Source organism: Electrophorus electricus, chromosome 19 (assembly GCF_013358815.1).
Source record: "Electrophorus electricus isolate fEleEle1 chromosome 19, fEleEle1.pri, whole genome shotgun sequence".
In the NCBI taxonomy this organism is placed as follows: domain Eukaryota; kingdom Metazoa; phylum Chordata; class Actinopteri; order Gymnotiformes; family Gymnotidae; genus Electrophorus; species Electrophorus electricus.
Window position 1 is genome coordinate 12,775,663 of NC_049553.1, and position 19,471 is coordinate 12,795,133.

Sequence of the window (19,471 nt, forward strand, 5' to 3'; positions counted from 1 at the left end):
TGACCTTTTTGTTCATGCATATTCAAAGTCCAGAAGTGGTACGAGCTGCAGAATAGGAAGTGGTTTATCGATGTGGTTCTCCAAACTGCAATGTGGCAGGCTGACCCTCTACATGCTGATGTCTTTGTTTCCTCTTACGCTACTGCAGGGATGATCAACCATTCAGACTGATCTGAGGGCTCTTTGTGCACACTGAGCAATACACAGTGCACTAGTCAACCACAAAGCTTTACACAAGCTCACAGTGTGTCACTGTGGAAGTCATATATACAAAGGTCCCACCCTCTTAGATGATATATAACCTGTAGCTACTCTGGCCTTTTAATGATGAGTTTTTCAACCACTGCTTTAAAGGATCAAGACATTTTTAGATCTCTTTATTAAAATGAGTTCTTGGCTAGAGATTCCACTGGATCTTGGTTGTTTCCTTCCGTTCTCTGTGGATCTTACTATTAGGACTTGGGCTGTCCAGCTCATATGTCTTGCATCTATTGCTGTATATGATCCCCATCACTTGGTTGAGTTTCTTACTGTATTCTGTTCTTACCAGCATGTCCTTCAGTCCTGCCTCTTCCAGCCATTGGTAGGATTGTCTTATATCATTCACCTGTGTTATCTGTAAGTGGTACATTCTAAGATATACATATATGATATACATGTCCCCTGTGTGTTTGAGGCACTTTCTCATCAGCTCACATTTGGGGTTCAATGTTTCTATGTATTCATAGATGTTTCATGTGTCAACTTGGACAATGCATTTTACACTTTGTAGGGTCCTTCCCTGTCTTTCAGGTTGTAGAAAGGTTGTAATCTTTGGATTTTGGATGGATGGATCACTGCATGCAGTGTGAGGAGTTTTCTGACCTTGACCTTGAGGGCAGTTAGCCATTTTGCTTGTAGTTCACTAGTTAGCATTTTTGGGCTTACTGTGCCTGCTGGTTGTCTGATGACTGGCAGTACATGTGTGGACACACACTCACACACACACACACACACAGAGAGAGAGAGAGAGAGAGAGAGAGAGAGAGAGAGAGAGAGAGAGATGCTGGGAGAAACAGAGGGACACACAGAGAGAGTCTTTAGGTATGAAAATATGCTTACTGCTTTGCAGTCCATTTGTTCTCTCAAGATGAAGAGTTTTAGTGAATTGCCTAAATATTAATTCATCCACTCCTCACATTTTATTTAACTAATTTGCTTTCACATGTTCAGCAGCAGCCCAACTGCTTGGACACACAAGAACTCACTCAAGCTAAGTATGTTTGGAAAAATCTTCAAAAAATCTTGAAAGTGTCACACGATTCGTCATCTTCCTCATATCCTGATTTATTACATTTCTGGAACAAAAGAAGCAAGCTATTCCTCCATTTTGCTTGCCTCAATAAGGCATGTTTTCAACCTTTAAGACTTCACCATCAGATTAAGCCACAGGTATGTTTAATTAGCTAGCTATGAGTAATGATACCTATTATTAGCTGTATATATCACTATTAATGAGGGGAAATGGAACAGAGGTCCATAACAGACAACTGCCTACGTAGTATTTAATTGGCAGTAATATTTTACCACAAATATCTGTAGTTGGTTTTTTTTTCATCCACCACTAGTTCTAATCACTACACAAAGTAATTTGTTCATATATACTGATTTACAAATGTGAATCATTTGCACATAGACACTGTTTGAGTCATTTCAAGCGATTACGTTTGGTCAGTCAAGTGTCACGGTTGGTTGGCCGGCTAGCAGGAGGGACACGCCAACTCCTGCTAGGGATCAAACCTCTTACCTGCCCCGCACACAATCTCCAGAATATGGATTAGTGTTCACCTGTTCCCTTATTGCTTCCACCTTTATTTAAACCTACAGATCCCAGGAGATGGGGCTGCACATTAGTGGTCCTACGACACGTCAGTCAAGAAGAGTCTCTGCATTTCCACTGAAGAAGATTACTATTTCTGTTTTGTGCTTTGTTAAGTGCATCCATCGTTGAAAGCCTGATGGAGAATAAATAGCACTTTTTCGCAACCCCGCCTCTCGCGTCCTCTGAGCCGCCAACGTCACAGACGTTACAATTATCTTCTTCACTTTATCAAAAATAGCAATGCTGTCTGCGCACTGCTGAGTTAGTTTGTGTGTATGACCACATGCTAAGTATGAGCTATGGTAGGCCTAATTATTTTCTGCTTTTAATGTACAGGGTTGGAGAGCTCTTACTAAGGTACTATTGGTTTTAATATACCAGGAATGCTTCATTTCTATTAATTCTGTTTCTCTGTTCTAAATATTTTGCTTGTAGTTCACTAGCTAGTGTTAGTAATGTACAGAGAGAAAAAGAGGCTTCTCTTGAGATGCTGCAGCTTTATCAGTTCAAGACAATTTTCTATATTATGAACTGATATGATCACATTATCACAGCAGTGCTAGATTACTGCTCTTTCTTTTATGTATCTGGCAATTAACTGATTAAAGCACTGCTTGTTTTAAACATCCCTGTGTGCATGTCATTATTGAGGAAGCTGTCCTCAAGAAAAAAGGAGTAACATTACAGGTCTGGAAAATGATTTATTTACATTTTTCTAACATCATCCAGCCTACTTCAAGATAAAATAAGATGAAAAATCATGATCATTTTTTTAAAAAAGTTATAGAATCCAAAAATTTAATTAAAGGTTTTTGACACAGACAGGTGATGCAGTGATGCAGTGGATATGGTTGTATGGCTTTTGCAGGTGACATTAACCTGCACAGCTTAGTGAGTTTCCAAATATGTATGGGTCCATTCATTCTAGAATTTATGCTTTGTCTTAGCATATGGTTTGTCTTACTCTGGACTGCTGAGGGTATAAGGCCCTCCCAAATGAGCTCAGAATAAAACACATTAAAAACATTACCCCATATGTATCACGGTACGGCCCGTCCCCTCGAACATCTCCTCGTGTGTGTGTGTGTGTGTGTGTGTGTGTGTGTGTTCGTCAATTTGGCACGCCCTCCCTGTGTCTCACACCTGCTCCTCATTGTCATTAGTTTATGTGTCTCTGTTGTCGGTGTTTGACCCCATTAGCCTGCGTGCTACGTCGTGTATGTTATATGTGAAAATAAAACGTGTTTCTGTTTATGCGACTCGTCACACCACGGAACTCGTGCGCCCGTCCCGAATTCTCGTAGAGGCAGGAAGGAGGCAGCACCAGTGCCCACCCCAGAGACGGGAAAGGTGGTTGGAGCGCCTCCTGAGGCAGGACAGCAAAGGTAGCCGGCCCCCAAATCGACGAGGGGCGAGTTCCCACAGGCGGGTTGGACTGCAGGCCAGCCAACAACTGGGGCCCAGAGCTCTCGCCGGCGTACCTGGACACGTTAATTTTTTAAATAATGTTGTACCCGTCCCAGTCACTGTGTCTATCCCTGTCACGTTGTTTGGACCAGTCATTTTGTCCCCTTTGGTTTCTGTGCCTGTTCCAGTTAGTGTGTCCGTCAATCTTCTTATTCTATACATATTCTAAATTCTATACAGTACATAGATACTTATAAAAGCTGAATTGAAACCTACTGATATGGCCAGTATACTGAATGCTATCATTTGATCTAAAAACAAGCCTACTTAATGATACAATTTATGTATCACTTTGTACAAATGAGTAATTTTTTTTGTCTGAGAAGCTTTTATAGACTTTGTACAAAGCCTTGTCCTTTCAGAAAGTCATTATGTGCCTTAGCTGATGTACAGCATACGTAAAGGCACATGTCCTGAAGCAGTGTACCAGACTAAGAAGCACCATGAAGGGCTCTCATTGCTGTTTGTGGCTAGCAGATGACCATTTTCTCATGCTTCAGCTTGGGTAAAAAAAAACCTAATTTGCTCACTCACCGTGGATCTGCTGTGTAATAATATATACTTGTTTCCTGTAGGTATTTGAAAAGGTACAAATAGCAGCACGATCTAAACCCATACTGTCTAAACCCCCGCAATCTATGATTTATAGAGAATTAATACATTTTGTCCTAATTTGTTCTAATATTTTATTCACAGTTATGAAACAAATATTTCATGCATTTTTCATTTTTTAAATGTATCTATCTATACAAAAAAGTGTTCTTATTAACATATTTATTAAGAGGTTAAACATTTTAAATAAATATGAATAGTTTTAAGAAAATGTCTTTGTTGCAATATCTGTCTTTTTCATTGGGATGAGTTGAAAATCACAAACACATTAGTAATTATTACATTTTTAAAATGTCATTATTATTATTTTATTTAGAGCGATCAGCTCCTTTTATAGACAACATAAATCTCTGTAGCATGTGAGCTCCAGAATGAAGGACACTAATAGATATGAAGAGGCTGAGAGGTGAGAACATCTGTACGACAGCCCTCACAACACAACCCCATGCAAATGCAACAACTTCTCACAGGTGTATCAGTATCACAATGTGTCAAAATGAGCTTAAACCAAATGAGTGAAACAATCAAAGGCAGAGAATAAAGAGAATACTACAGCACATAGTATTGTTGTTGGACTCAAGGATCTTGAAAATTCAATTGTTGTTAACAGTATCTATATTTAATCTTCCTTTAAACTGGCTTTTCAAATTTCATGAACCTCTGCCTTGCTATACAAAGCAATCACATTTTTATTGAATTTCCAATTTGCAAATGTGTCAGTTTCTTTTAGACATCTGAGTGGTAAGACTGAAACTTTGACAAGTAGCCTATGGAACAGCATAGATAAAAAGAGAGTCAGAGCAACCTATATAGCTATTTATCTAGTAAAAGCCAACGCTATCTATCAAGTAAAAGCTGGAATGGTTATTCTAAGGACACATGTATAGCTGTGCTGTCACACTGAAATGTTGATTATAATGTTTGTACACGTGGATCAATATACTGTATTGATTATCTTGGGGTAAGAGACCTAAGTTTGATTTTTTAGATCAGATGGTCTCTCACACACTACAGCATCATAGTGACACCACAACTGCATCTTGTAAAATAATAAGTTAATTCTAAACATATCAAAGCAGGCTTCAAAGGTATTAAATACCCATATGTTTATTTGACACAAATGACCATATTTTGCACAAATAAAAACTGGGGCATCCTAAACCAAATTCCTCATTTTCTCTTGATAGAAATTGTATGAGCAAACGGTTACAATTATATTGCACAACTCCCATATGCTAATAGAACAGTTTGATCATTTATTAATGTATTAAAACATTAATAAGGGGAGTATATTATTGTGATATAATTTATGCAAGTGCTACTATGTACATTATGTATTGTAAGCATATAGGTATGAAACCTGAAGAAGAAGAGGCAGTCCTCCACGTGATGAAGAAGAGACAGACCTCCACAGATTAATTTCCTGAATCAATTTCCTGAAAGGGACTTACTTGTCCTTTATCACTGTTTTTCTTCGTCAGGACTTCTGCTTGTATGGGACAAAGTGACAAAACATTTTCCACATTTACTGTGTGTCTTATGTTCTGATTTATAAATATTTGCTGTTGGTGGATGAGAAGACAAATATCAGCAACATAAATGAGAATGTTTATCAAGCACATGTATGCAACAAATATTTTTGCATGCATTGCCTAAATATGTGTGTGGTTTCACTGACTTGTACAGATTCACCATGGAGAGAATCCTGTACAGCTGCATGGGTTCCTGGTGCAGTGGTCATCATGATCTCAACCACAGGAACTTACAAAGAGTGGTGAGGTCACGTGACCTCTTCACAGGCACATGTAGTGGTTGGTGGCATATTGCTCAAAAAGACTGAGAGAAAACAATTTCCAAAGAGCAAAAGCATATGCAAAGTTTATTAAATACATATCACAATGCAATAAGGTCACATGACTGAGAATTCATAGGACACAAGCTACTCAACTACTACAAACTTCCAGGGACTGATAATAGGACCAAAGTAAAATACACATGTGAATTACTCCAAAGCCTCAAAGCAGTATACACTCCTTGCTACCAAAGGGAAAGATGCCCTAATAGTGCTCACCCATCATGTTCAGCATACACGAGGCCCCCACGACCCCCTCGTAGCACCATATCCAAATGGCATCTACTGCTAGCACCAACTTATAGCACGCACTTAAATGTGAACCCCCACTTGTAGGACCCTGGCTGTCCTTTAATCTGCCTGTCATTCAACACAGATACACCATAATAGGACCCCGAACCTTGTAAAGCCTAATGGGTGTGTGCACATGACAAGGATTACCTGCCTATGCATGAAACCTTCCTCTTCACAGGGCCAGAATAAGCACCAAAAAATACAACGTACAACAGACAGCCAGGACACACTCTTTTTCAGCTGCTGGCATCCAGAAAGCACTACTAAAGCACTCAGATACACTCAGGGAGGCTTAAAAACAGTGACTGTTCCCACACTATCACACTGCAGACTGGACATTACATTTTCTGTTCAGTCTTGGTTGTGGTGTTTGGCTGACCCCAAAATGAGATGGTTTGCTGCAAGAGTTTATGCCTTTTATTGTACTTAAATAAATGAAAAAAGACTGAGGCATTCTTGCTGTTCTAGTGCATGCAACAGTGTGTAACTATTTATGCATGCATGTTCAAAGTTCACAATAAGTAGCAACAGCTGCTAATGAGGATGTGGGGCATAGATGATACTCTTTGAAAATAAGTTAATGTGGGTCTCTTTGACTCTCCACACACTGATCTGCCTTTTTCTCCTTCCTATTGTAAAATAAATGGTTAAATCTGATTTCAGTGATCTCAGTGATCAGTGTACAGTGGTCTACTGTTACCGCAAGCTGCTCTGACCTATTTTATGCACATACAGTGGTCAACCACAAACTTCACACTTACTCCTGTGGAAGAGATGTGTATTTTTTCAATGTAATTTAACATGACCACTGGTGAAGAATTACATTCATACATGCAGTGTTAGAGTCTTATGTAAGCATATAGTCAAGTTGGCCTTTACTGTCGTCTAAGTTATTTGCAGTATACCATAGGATGAATATCATTCCTCCAGGACTCATTGTTCAACATGCAACATAAAGTTCAGAGACAAAACAATAAACACAAGTAGAAAGACACATCACAGTGCAGGATACAGGACAGTGCAAAAACACAGTACTGACTACATAATTACTGTAAATATCACTTGTAGCAACATGGCACAGACTGGTTTAAAGAAAATATTCTAATAGAGTCTGAGCAATGTGGCTTGATTTGCTGTATGCAGTGTACAGTAGCAGCTGAATGTTACTGAACAATAGTCCAATGGGTGTTTGAGCTCTTACACATTCTAGTGGAGATAGCTCGGATACTCCCGTACCTTCTACCAGATGATAGGGTGAATAGTCCATGGGAGGGGTGGGAGGGGTCCTCTACAATGCTGGTGGCTCTGCAGTGTTTAATGTATACTGACTGAGGACAAAAACATGCTGATGATACTCTTTGCTGTCTTCACTGACCACTGTAGGGTCTTCTGTCCTTGATGGTGCAGCTACCACATAGTGCTGCACCTACACAGCATGCTCTTATATGTTAGGAAAATGAAGTTTGGATCCAACACATTTGGCTCTACTAATCAGTTAATCAGATAATACTAAAAGGCATGATTAGCTCAATCATATGTGCTGGAACTAAACTCTGCAAGGCAGCAGATCTCCTGGACTGCAGTTATACTTTCTAATAAAGTTTGACACTGAAGGCCCTCTACAAAGGATTTGCTAAATTTATTACACCATCCTGTGGTTAAAATGAGGATTTTCATTTAATCATTTAAATATATTTGACTTTTCACATAAACCATACTGGCTTTTAAAATTCTCTGAATGCAGTTTCTAAGTGCTGATCATGACCATTCACACATACCCAGACCCATGTGCTGAAGACACCGAAGTGCTATTTCTTAACAAAGTGCAGCATTTGATTAGATACTGAGCTAGTGTGGAATATGAATAAACCAAATATCTGCTTGGCCAACGAGCAGAATTTTACCATTCGTGTGAAGAAGAACAGAACATGAATACTTTTGTGTTTGGAAAAATATATATTTTTGCATTAATTCAGTGCCTTAGCCCTCAAGCATTACATTTTTACTTTGCACTGCTTAAGTAAATTAGTTACAAGATAAAAATCAACTAAAAAAATGAATTCAACAATTAACATTAAACATGGACAAGAAACAGAGATACGTTTAACTTTGACAAAAAGAACAGTACATCAAACATTTATTACGTTACATCCACAATGACTAACGATGGTGCATTCCCTGATGTGGGTTTAAATACACAGACAAACGAGGTACAGGTGTGTGCAGGCGTGGCCACATACGAAGGTCCTGCTACTGCATATAGCTGGCCAAACCACGTGCCTCGCGGGAGCCGAGCGTTCCGTGACAGGACCAATAGACCTGTCCTACAAACTTATAAATATACAGTATATGTTAAGAAATGTTGTGTCCTATAAAGTTCCATTTTTGGAATAATAATGGGTTTTTAATAGCAATGTTTTTTATGACAGCAAACAAACATTAACATACAATAATAAATGATAATGATCAAATGTTAATTTGATATGCCCTATAAGGCACATCTTTAAGAATACCCTACATTCTCATCTAGGAAATGTTAAGGAATTGCTAGTGAACTGTCTTATCAACATGTCTGTAATGAATCATTCTTACCTGTTATTCTTTTTGCTGTGTCTTTTGCTAACCTGAGCATATGTTGAATCGGTGGGTTTAGTGGAATCACCTGGAAAAGAGGTAGAATGCAAAGCCTTTTACACTGACTCAATGTCTAAAAACACTGCAGAATACCCCCTAGTGAGCAAAACATTGTTGAAATGGGATATACGACTCTGAAATTTGTTCATATTCCACATAATGCAATCCTGGTAACAATTTGTGTGTCACCCTCACCTCAGCTTTCTCATTTAATACACATGTCAGTTCTGTTGTTAAAACCTCCTACTTTCATCTTTGTAATATAGCCAATATCGTAATATCTCTAACCCTGCTGCTGTGTCTCTTGTGCATGACTTTGTTTTTAGTCACTTGGAGTATTGTATTTCTCTTCTTGTAGGTAACAGTCCAAATGGTCAAGAATGTTGTTGCACCTTCTGACTCACACTCGCTGTCACAACCATATTACACCTGTTCTCTAAGATTTTCACTGACTTCCTGTAAAATATTGCATCCAATTCAAAATCCTTATGCTCACTTGCAAAGCTCTTAATAACTTCATTCCTTCCTGATTGTCTGACCTTCTCCTTCCTCACAAACCCAGCTGTACTCTCTGCTCATTTTCAGCTGATCTGCTAACTGTTCCTTCTTCCAACCTCCATAAATTTGGTGATCAAGCATCCTCCAGATTAACTCCTCATCTCCAGGCTGCTCCTCCTACAGGTCTGTCAATCCAATTCTCTGCACATTCAAAACAAATCTCAAAACTTAAAACTTACCACCAAACTAATCTTACCTGCTCTCCACAACCCTGTTTCTATTGTCTGCTTTCTTGTTTGTCCTTAGGTATTCTCTGATATAGTATTAATATAACAAACATCTTATGTATTATATTATTTAAACACCCATTAAACACTCTTGGCAAGAAGTCACCAATAAATGCCAGTTTCCTTCTTGCTCCACCATCCCATGAAGCCCATCCAGGTTTATTAGGGGCCACTTAACATTACTGGCATGGGCCCTGCCATGGCCCCCACACAGAAAGCAGAAATGCTGGCTACCCTAGCAGCAGTAGCACAGGGCAAAGAGAGACACTTTGGAGTTTTCAGAAAGTGGGCACAGCTCGATAAGATCATACAGCTGTACAGTGGTGTAGAGCTTATTATGGTGCAGTACATCCTTGAGCAGCACCATGCAACATCTATTCACAGGCATCTCAACACACACATGCATACTTGTTCTCTTGCTTCCACACACACACACCTACAGAACAGACATTCATATGTATATAGACATATCAGTATATTAGCACACACACTGACAGTCTCATCTTTTTCCCCTCATGCTCACTACCCCCATCACCCAGCAGTGTACATTCTACCCCCCATCACCCAGCAGTGTACATTCTAACCCCCATCACCTAGCAGTGAGTTTACATTCATTTATTTAGTTTAACTAGTTTTGTTGCTACTATTGTGACTATTGTACTTTTCTCTTCAAAAGTGAAAATTAAGTAAATAAATACATTTTAAATGGTGCTCAGTGTTCAATTGCCCACCACCACATTCCAGCATTTATGAAGCAGAGCTGTTTACATTTATGGCATTTAGCTGACGCTTTTATCCAAAGCGACTTACAATTATGACTGAGTACAACTTGAGCAACTGAGGGCTAAAGGCTTTGCTCAGAGGCCCAACAGTGGCAACTGGTCAACCATACCATTACAAGTCAAGGACCTTAACCATTGAGCTACCACTGCCCTCTATCACTCATGTTCTAAGCATACCATTTTCTGACTTCTGTTTTAGTTCTGAGTACATCATATCAGTGCCCTCCCTGGTCTTCTCTAGCAGTGCACAACAGACATGAATTAGCTTTCACACAATAAAGTAACATCTTATAGAACAACTACCACAGTGACTTTTTTAACACCACAGGAGCTGGAAGCATTCGGTCTATTAAATGCAAAAATGAATCTATGATTCACAACAGAGTATATTCAGATACAATTTTTCAATCTCAGTCTCACCTGTTTGTTTTGGTTTCTTCGTTGTTTTCATTTCAATTTCAGCATAAGTCACATCCCTGGGTTCTGCACCATCTGTGAAAGAGAGAAAATAACCTCATTCTTTCCCCACAGTCATTTACCATCATAATCCTTTTAAAGAACTCTGCAGGGCATTACTCAGACATCCCACACTACAGGCCTCCAGTCACACCCTGTAGTCTTCCATCAGGCAGACACTCCACTGCTTAACTCCACACAGACTACTCTCATTAACTATAAAGCTTAACCCAATACAAACTACTGTCCTCAACCAATTACAATGATGTGTTTTGTGTGGTCTATAATTTCCCAGAGGCCAGAGAAAACACGGATTATGTCTTCCCGAGGAATTTCTATATTGTCCAGATTCCATTGGCATCTTATCACTTAGTATATAAAAGAACATTTTCACTACTTTTGTTGCCACGTTTGTCACTAATGTTGTTAGAAACACTGACAAATTTACACATTTCCAAGATGCAAAATAAAGAGCAAAAGTAAATTAGTGTTTAATAAAACCAGTTTCTTGCTTTATCTGGCATTTATGAAGTGGAGTTGTGATGTTCTACTGCTTACCCTTTTCTGACTTCTGTTTCAGTTCTGAGTACATCACATCAGTGCCCTCCCTGGTCTTCTCTAACAGTACAGAACACACATGCATTAGCTTTCACCACAAAAAAACAAGGTATATATATTTCATACACAAGCCCATCGCCCCACCTGTTTGTTTTGGTTTCTTCTTGGGTTTCATTTTAATTTGAGCATAAGTCACATCACTGGATCCTGCACCAGCATCTGTTAAAGAGGAAACAAACTGCTTTCCCTCATTTTCATTCTAATTTCATAATCTTTTAAAGCTGCAACATGTAAATTAGTGGAATTACTGAGTCCAGGGGAGAAATAAATATGCTAAAGTATCTTTGTGCACCTGCAAGCTACACTGTAAAGCCTAAAATATTCCAAAGTCATAGCAGTCAGATCAGATTTGGTGGGAATTATTTGGCTCATATTACATGCACATGCTGTGTACTGACAGCTTTGAGTGAGAAGAATGTGAGGTTTGAGTGTGAGGAGTGAGAGGTTTCAGTAAGAGGAGTGAGAGGTTTCAGTAAGAGGAGTGAGAGGTTTCAGTGAGAGAAGTAAAATATTTCAGAGAGAGGATGTGAAAGGAGTAAATTGCTTGAACTGGAGGGATGAAAGGTTTGCTTGAGTGAGAGGTTGCTTTCTTTACACATGTTTGAAAGTCCATCTTTGAGTCCGACTAAAAACAGCACATTTTATTCTGAAATTTATAGTGACAAATATACTAACAAAGAGGATCACGTAATATTTATACATTGATTTCCAACACTACAGGCCAAATGTTTATGGCCAAACTCATCCCAAACCAACACTATAGGGTTCTGATCAGGTGATTGTGGGGTACCTTTTGTCATAGCACCACAAACACAATTACATCCCTCCATAATGTTTCACAATGCAGACCACACATGCTGCCATCTGACCAAAGAGCAGATTTCCAGTGTTCTAGTGTGCATTGGCTGCGTTCTTTTGCCCAAGACCTGCTAGCTGCTAGAGATCAGTAAAGCATGTATTTCAGATGAAATCTGTGTTGCTGTTAACTGGTGATTTATTAGGCTAATGACGTTAATATGTTTGTCCTTTTCAGTAGAGGTACCTTCCTTTCCTGGGGTATCTGCATAGGAGCCAGTTTCATTGCAGCAACTGGTGGTTTTGGCCACTGCATTTGTAACCAAAAAAACAAAAAACAAACAAACAAACAAACAAACAAAAACAACTTTCAGAGCTTTTGCTATTTTCCTAACTGATATAAATCCCTTGGTATCTACTCTACCTTGCTAAATATAAATAATTATCTCAGGTATTTAGACTAGGGTATGTTTTGAGAATAATTTATAGCATTTCTGTTATCTTTGTTTTCTCATAAACTGTTGTCTATGCATTTGTACGTATATAATTAGGTTAAAATTACTATATGAAAGAAAATTATTTAATTTTCGGTAGGTGTGTCCAAACAGATACTGTACATCAACTGTGACTGCTACCGGTGTCCAACTGATATTACTGCGAATGATCTGTCAGCAATCGTTAAATGAACTATAACCCTGGGTTACAGTTATTGATGGTGGTAAACAACATGTCTTAAGGTTACAGTAGTCATGCCAGCCTTATAGCTCATAAAAAAACAAGGGCAAAAATTCCAAACATTCAAGAACTGATTGTATATTTGTATCTGTAAGTCTGCAAGATACAGTCTGTTAGTTTCTCTCCAACTCTCTCACTTACACACACACACACACACACGCACACACACACACACACGATTGTAGTATTTGTTGATATTGGTCTTTATTCCTTTGTTTTTGGGTTTTTTGCTTTAAACCTTTGAGTAAACCACAACACTTGACCCGTACATAGTATCATCTGATTAAAATAATAATAATAATAATAATAATAATAATAATAATAATAATAATAGAGTTCATAATTTAGGGTGGTACTGTATGGAAAAAAGAGACAGTGTTAAGTGTCCCTCCATTCAGTCTTGTGTTCTTTTAAAATAATTTGTATTAGGTGGTATGTACCTTTACTGTGAAGTTTCGAGTTTTTCAGCTTTTTTATTTGAGTAAGTTCCATCGGTTGGGCCTGTTAATGTATTATCTGACATTAACATCAGATGTCAGATATTTAGAAGTCAGTTTAGATAAGCAGAAAAGCAAAAGGTCAGTGTTCTTACTGCACATATGCAGAGTTCTTACTATTTCCTATGTGTTTTGTTTTATTATTTACAGCATATGCATACGTGTCATTGTTGGATGAAGCAGTAAAATCATTACAAACATAACAGGGCAGCCATTAAAGTAGTAAATGTATTTGAGATGAACTCTACCTGTAATCCTGTTACCAACATTGGCATAAATCAGATCACCTCCTATTAAAGAGGAAAGAAGGCCGTGTAAATAAAAGTGTTTATTTGAACAAAAAGCTGGTGGGTTCAGCGGAAACAGACCAACCTGCTTGCAGCAGTGAGGTTCCTGAAAGAGAGCTCCCAGGGCCAGTCCAACTCTGCCTCTGGCCCGTGGTCTGGCTAGTGTTCTCCTGACGTCCAGTAGGGGGAGACAGAGGTCCTGTACCTCCTCTCACAGTAAAGCAGTTGCAACGTTAATAGGATCACTTTTCATTTTCATTTAACAGTTCATGGAAAAGGGATAAAAATACTTTTTATGCTGTAAATTGACAATGTTTCTGGCAGCAAGAGCACAATCACCATGGTGTACATAAGTAAATTGTCTTTATATTGTGTATAACTGTCATATGCTACAGATAAATGGATGCTTTCAAACCTTTGTTCTTCTTGTAGCTCAGGAACAGGATAAGTATAATAATGAGCAACAAGGTTAAACTGATTCCCACAGCTGGTCCAACTATTACACCATTGGATCCAGGACTTAAGACTGTGGAAGCAGTGACATAAGTTTGAATTTACATTCAGAGCACTTTGTTTACTGAAATAATGTAAAATAAATCAAATCTTATGAAATGTATTTCTCATTTCTGACTGAGACCCAGCTCTGTGGTGACACTCTCTGGGTATTCACAGTGGTAGAGATCCTCATCTGATTTTGAGATGGTATGGATGATTATCTGTCCTGTGGTCTGGTTCCAACAGAGTGATCCATCTTTATAGAAGTAGGATATGAGATTAGAAGATGTTTTGTTCAATAAACATCATAGAGTCAGAGAATCTCCCTCAGTCACAGGATATACAGGACTGTCTAGGATCACATCACCATCTGTAAAAAAGAGATGCAGAAAACATCAAATGGGGAAAACACACACAGGCATTTTCACATGCATGAAATATTATTCATCTAATACTACAAACAAATATAGTAGTAGAGTTATTATATTCTATCAATAGTCCTATGGTTCCTGTGATAAAATGACTGGAGACCCACCATGCACTGTGATGTTGACAGGTTTACTGCTCCCTAAAGACTTAGACTGACACCAGTACACTCCAGTATGGGCTGTGGAGAGAGAGCTGATGTTGCATGTAGAGCTTGTAACTGATCTCCTGTCTGATGGACAGTCTGACACACTCCTATCTTGTGTGTATTGCATGACACTCCATGTAGTAGAGTTCCTCTGGTCCTCACAGCTCAGTGAGAGAGAGTGACCACTGAAGTGTTGAGTTCTGTTAGGAATGATGATCAGAGAGACTAGCGAAGACACATCTGCCAAATGAGACAAATCAAATGTTGCACAATACTGTTAAACTAATGCCACATACATGAACTGTTCACTGTACTACAGGAAAACTGATGGTTTAACTGATAGAAAATACTCACATTCATACTCTACAGTACTTTAAAAATAACTAAATGATGCTATTTCTGTATTTAACCACCTTACTCCTAAACAAACCCAGTACACACCTGAGCTCAGTCCTTAGTTCTTCATCTTTTTCATAACCCTGTATTGTTAACTGCATTCTCTTCATACAGTGTAATGTTAACTGTATTCTCTTCTTAACACTGTAATGTTAACTGCATTCTCTTCATAGTGTAATGTTAACTGTATTCTCTTCTTAACACTGTAATGTTAACTGTATTCTCTTCTTAACACTGTAATGTTAGCTGTATTGTCTTCTTAACACTGTAATGTTAGCTGTATTGTCTTCTTAACACTGTAATGTTAACTGCATTCTCTTCATACAGTGTAATGTTAACTGTATTCTCTTCTTAACACTGTATTGTTAACTGTATTATCTTCTTAACACTGTATTGTTAACTGCATTGTCTTCATACAGTGTAATGTTAGCTGTATTGTCTTCCTAACACTGTAATGTTAACTGTATTGTCTTCTTAACTCTATTGTTCCAGTGTAAAAGCAGCAGTCCTCCCTCACTCATGCAGGTGCTACCTCGTACATGATGTCACTGGGAGATCCTGCTTGTTTCTGTAGCTGGAATTCAGTGAAGCCTCTCACACTGTCTATGTAGTTTACTAAGAGTGTGCAGATATCAGCCTCTGAGCCAAAACCAGCCTTGTGCCACCTCTGCACTGATGGTGTAGGAGCGTGTTGCAGTGTCGTTCTCATTCTCAGGGTTCTGTGTGTGTTTGGACCAGTAAAACCTCCATCCAGCAGACTGCTCCAGCTTACAGTACAGAGTCACTGGGTTTCCCATCAGTGCAGCTCCTTGACGGCTAGATGTGAGTTGCTTATCACAGACTGCTGCTCTTTGCACTGGTCACATGGTTCAGCCCGCAGCCTGCAGTGGGAATTCCCTGTTATTGTTCTTGTTTGGAGCCTCACCTCTGGTGTCTGCACACACCTGCACATGGTTTAGTGTGTATCGGTTGTGTATATTTAAACTGATGTTGGCACATGCAGTTTTGTCAGTCGTTGAACATGTATAAGTACGTTTGTCGTCGCTCGTTAGTGTTAGTGTTCATGATGTTTCATGTGCTTCGTTCTCACAGTTTGAGTGCCCTTGTCTTCTGTGTTTCTCAATAAATGTCTATTACCGTCGAGGGAGTCTGAGCGACCTGCTGCTTGACCTGCGGCATTCGAGCCGTTACATTGCTGAGTATTGTTTAGCTAAAGTATTAACCCAAACATGCCAACTATATGGACTACCATTTTTTCTCCTTAGAGAAATGTGCAATAATTACATTTTCTGCTGTTTTAGTATGATGTTGGTTACATTTGATTTGGTGTGTTTTTATTGTATTTTAAATTGCCAGTTTTTCACTGATATCATCACCAAAACATTTTCATTATCAGAACACCATGTCATTACTGCCATGCAACTTAATTCACAGCCAAAGGAGTTTTAAAACTGTTTTATTTTCAATGTTGTGCTTTTATATGAAAAACATAATGAAATACCTTTCAAGAAAAAATCTAAAATTTTCTACACATTAAACACATGTGTATTTTGAAAAACACAGAAAATAATGTTTTGGTTGTGCAAACATGAGAAATATGTGATGTGTTTATAATGGTTACAATACAAATTATCTGCTTGTTTTATGTTACACTTTTCCACACAGTTTTATGTAAACCTTTCCAGCTTCAGTACTGAAATAAATCAAAGGTTTCCTTCCAAAATGTATTTGTGAATATCTTTTTTTAAAATCATCTATAGAGTGGGCTTTATTTATCAATGCATATTATGATACGAGTGATGGGCAGCAAACTGTCATTCTTTCACTTCCATGGATGGTAACACATGATATGTGAGTCTTAATTTGATATTATCATTAATATTATTTACACATATATAGTGCCTTTCTAATACCAAAAGGCGCTTTACAATCTACAAACTAGCTACCTCGCTACATTTCGCTAAACTATGAAGTGCACCTTTATTTTTTGGCTATAGTTAGCACTGCTTTATTATTTAAATGTTTGTGAATCATGATGGAGGATTTTTCTAATGTTAACACAATTAACTAAGGTGTTTTCTGTATTAATATTAATACAGAATTAATATTAGCTAGCTAGCTATATATCTATGTTAACAATAACATTAGCTATCTACCTAGCAACCTAGTATAGTACCTACCTTATTTGCATCTGTACACAAATAATGCATTTGGTGTCTTTCTATAAAAAATATACAGTGTGAACTCATAGATAGATCTACATAGATAGATCTTTTTTTTTAATTAAAAAAAAAAAATCTTTTTAGAGAGGTTTAGAGAAAACCTCTTGGGAACCTGTTGGGAACAAGGCCAAAATAACCCAATACTGGAAAGGTATATGGTAGGCAGGGAAGATCTTTTATTATTTTTGTTTCTTTGGCACCGTCCACAATGTTCACCTGTACTTCTTGACCACTCAAGATTTTCTCTCATTCCTTAAACCATGTGCTCTCACCATTGATGTCTGCCAATTTGGGCGTGCCAAATTGACGAACACACACACACACACACACACACACACACACACACACACACACACACACACACACACACCTCATAGGACTGTTACAACCTGTTGTCTTGCCATCAACCAGGAGCATGTAACAAAGAAGAAATCAAGAGTTAAACTTTTCTTTTTAAACTAAGCCAATAACCTCTATAACAGTCATTAAGAGCAAGGATGGGTCACATAACCACTGATACCAAAGCTCCTGTTTCTGAAAGGCCTAACCTAAAAGGCCTCTGACTCTAACTGAACCAGCTCCTAACTCCAATCCCATGGGTCAAGAAAACCTGGTCATTTCATTGTCAGTGGCCTATATCACTCATGCAGGGTCAATGCACTAGAAAACAGACTCTCTCTAAAGGCCATCCAGATGATATAACGGAAAATGGACTCTCTCTCTCAGTGCTATCCAGATGGTTTGACATTGTCGAGCCTAATGACTCATAAGGACAGACATTTCCTTTTTATGTTACCAGCTGATATAAATAGTTAATTTAACTGTTTATACATCAAAACTGGTCAGTTAACTCCTTCCTTTCATCTGCTAAGCAGCCTCTTCAGTCCTAATTAGTTCTCTCTCAGGTTGTCTCAATAAGTTGTCTAACTCTTCTAAGTCTTCCAGTTATACTTTGTCACGCTCTCTCAAAACGAATGTTGTTTGGTATTGTTTGATAAGCATGCTCTGCCCAGTTAACCACTCTCACAGGTTACTTAAACAGATTTGATTTTCTTTCCATTCTTTTTCTTTATTTATCAGTTAGCCACTTCAGTCCACATGAATCTACTTTGGGTTAATTTGTTTCCATTACAGTGTTTGTTACGTATTTTGTACTACAGCGATTTTAGTGAACTCAGTACCTCTGGTCATTAGTAGAATCTTAATCAATGATTTATATGCATGTTCTCCTATCTCTGTTTATCCAATAAATATACCCTTAGAAATAACTCTTGTGAGTAAAGAGTGGTATTCTACTTTTTGGTAGATGAGACATCATGTTATCGAAGTGGTGACCTTTATGGGTTGAGACTGAATTAATAATCATTAATACATTAATTTAAATGATTTCATTTTCCCTGGTAATCAGGGTGGTGCCAAATTCTTATCACTTTGGATGGACAATTTATGAAAGTGTTAATATCTCATAGATCTCATAGAACATAGATTGCTTTATTATTCCTTAACTTATAGTACTGCTATTCTGTATCTCACAGTGTAGTGTATGGGGTTAAATAATATACCCATTATTAGGTACACGTGGTCTACATTTAACAGTTACATTTATATCTCCGTCAATTTACAACATCAAATATCAGAATACTGCCTTTGCTTATTTATGAAATCTCAACACTGATGCATGTGTGTGACTTCAAAGTTCAAAGTTCAAAGAGGTTTTATTGTCATTTCAGCTATATACAAGTACACAACAAAAATGAGACAATGTTCCTCCAGGACCATGGTGCAACACAAAACAACAGTGCAACAGACAACATGCTACACAAGTGCAAACACTCCAATGTAGTGCAAAAATGTCATTAAATAAACATTAAATAAACAATAATAAATACAGGACAGGAGAAATACAAAATGAAGAAGAGAGTGGCAGAGGGGCTTGTAGAGGCAAAAGTGCAGAAACATAAATCACTATGCAGATGAAAATGTAAAACATGACTTACCAGCTGCTGTTATCTTGACTACGTCACTGTAATGTGTGTAGTATTGTCCCCTTCCTGCTCTGCAATTATATTCTGAAGTTCCTTCTTCAGAGACTGTCACAATCATTATATT

The 19,471-nt window shown here is 38.1% G+C and overlaps 1 pseudogene; it reads right to left on the reverse strand.

Moving 5' to 3' along the window:
- Positions 1–14,279: 14,279 nt before the first annotated feature.
- LOC118240134 lies at positions 14,280–15,937 on the reverse strand (annotated as a pseudogene).
- Between the last annotated feature and the right edge of the window lie 3,534 nt (positions 15,938–19,471).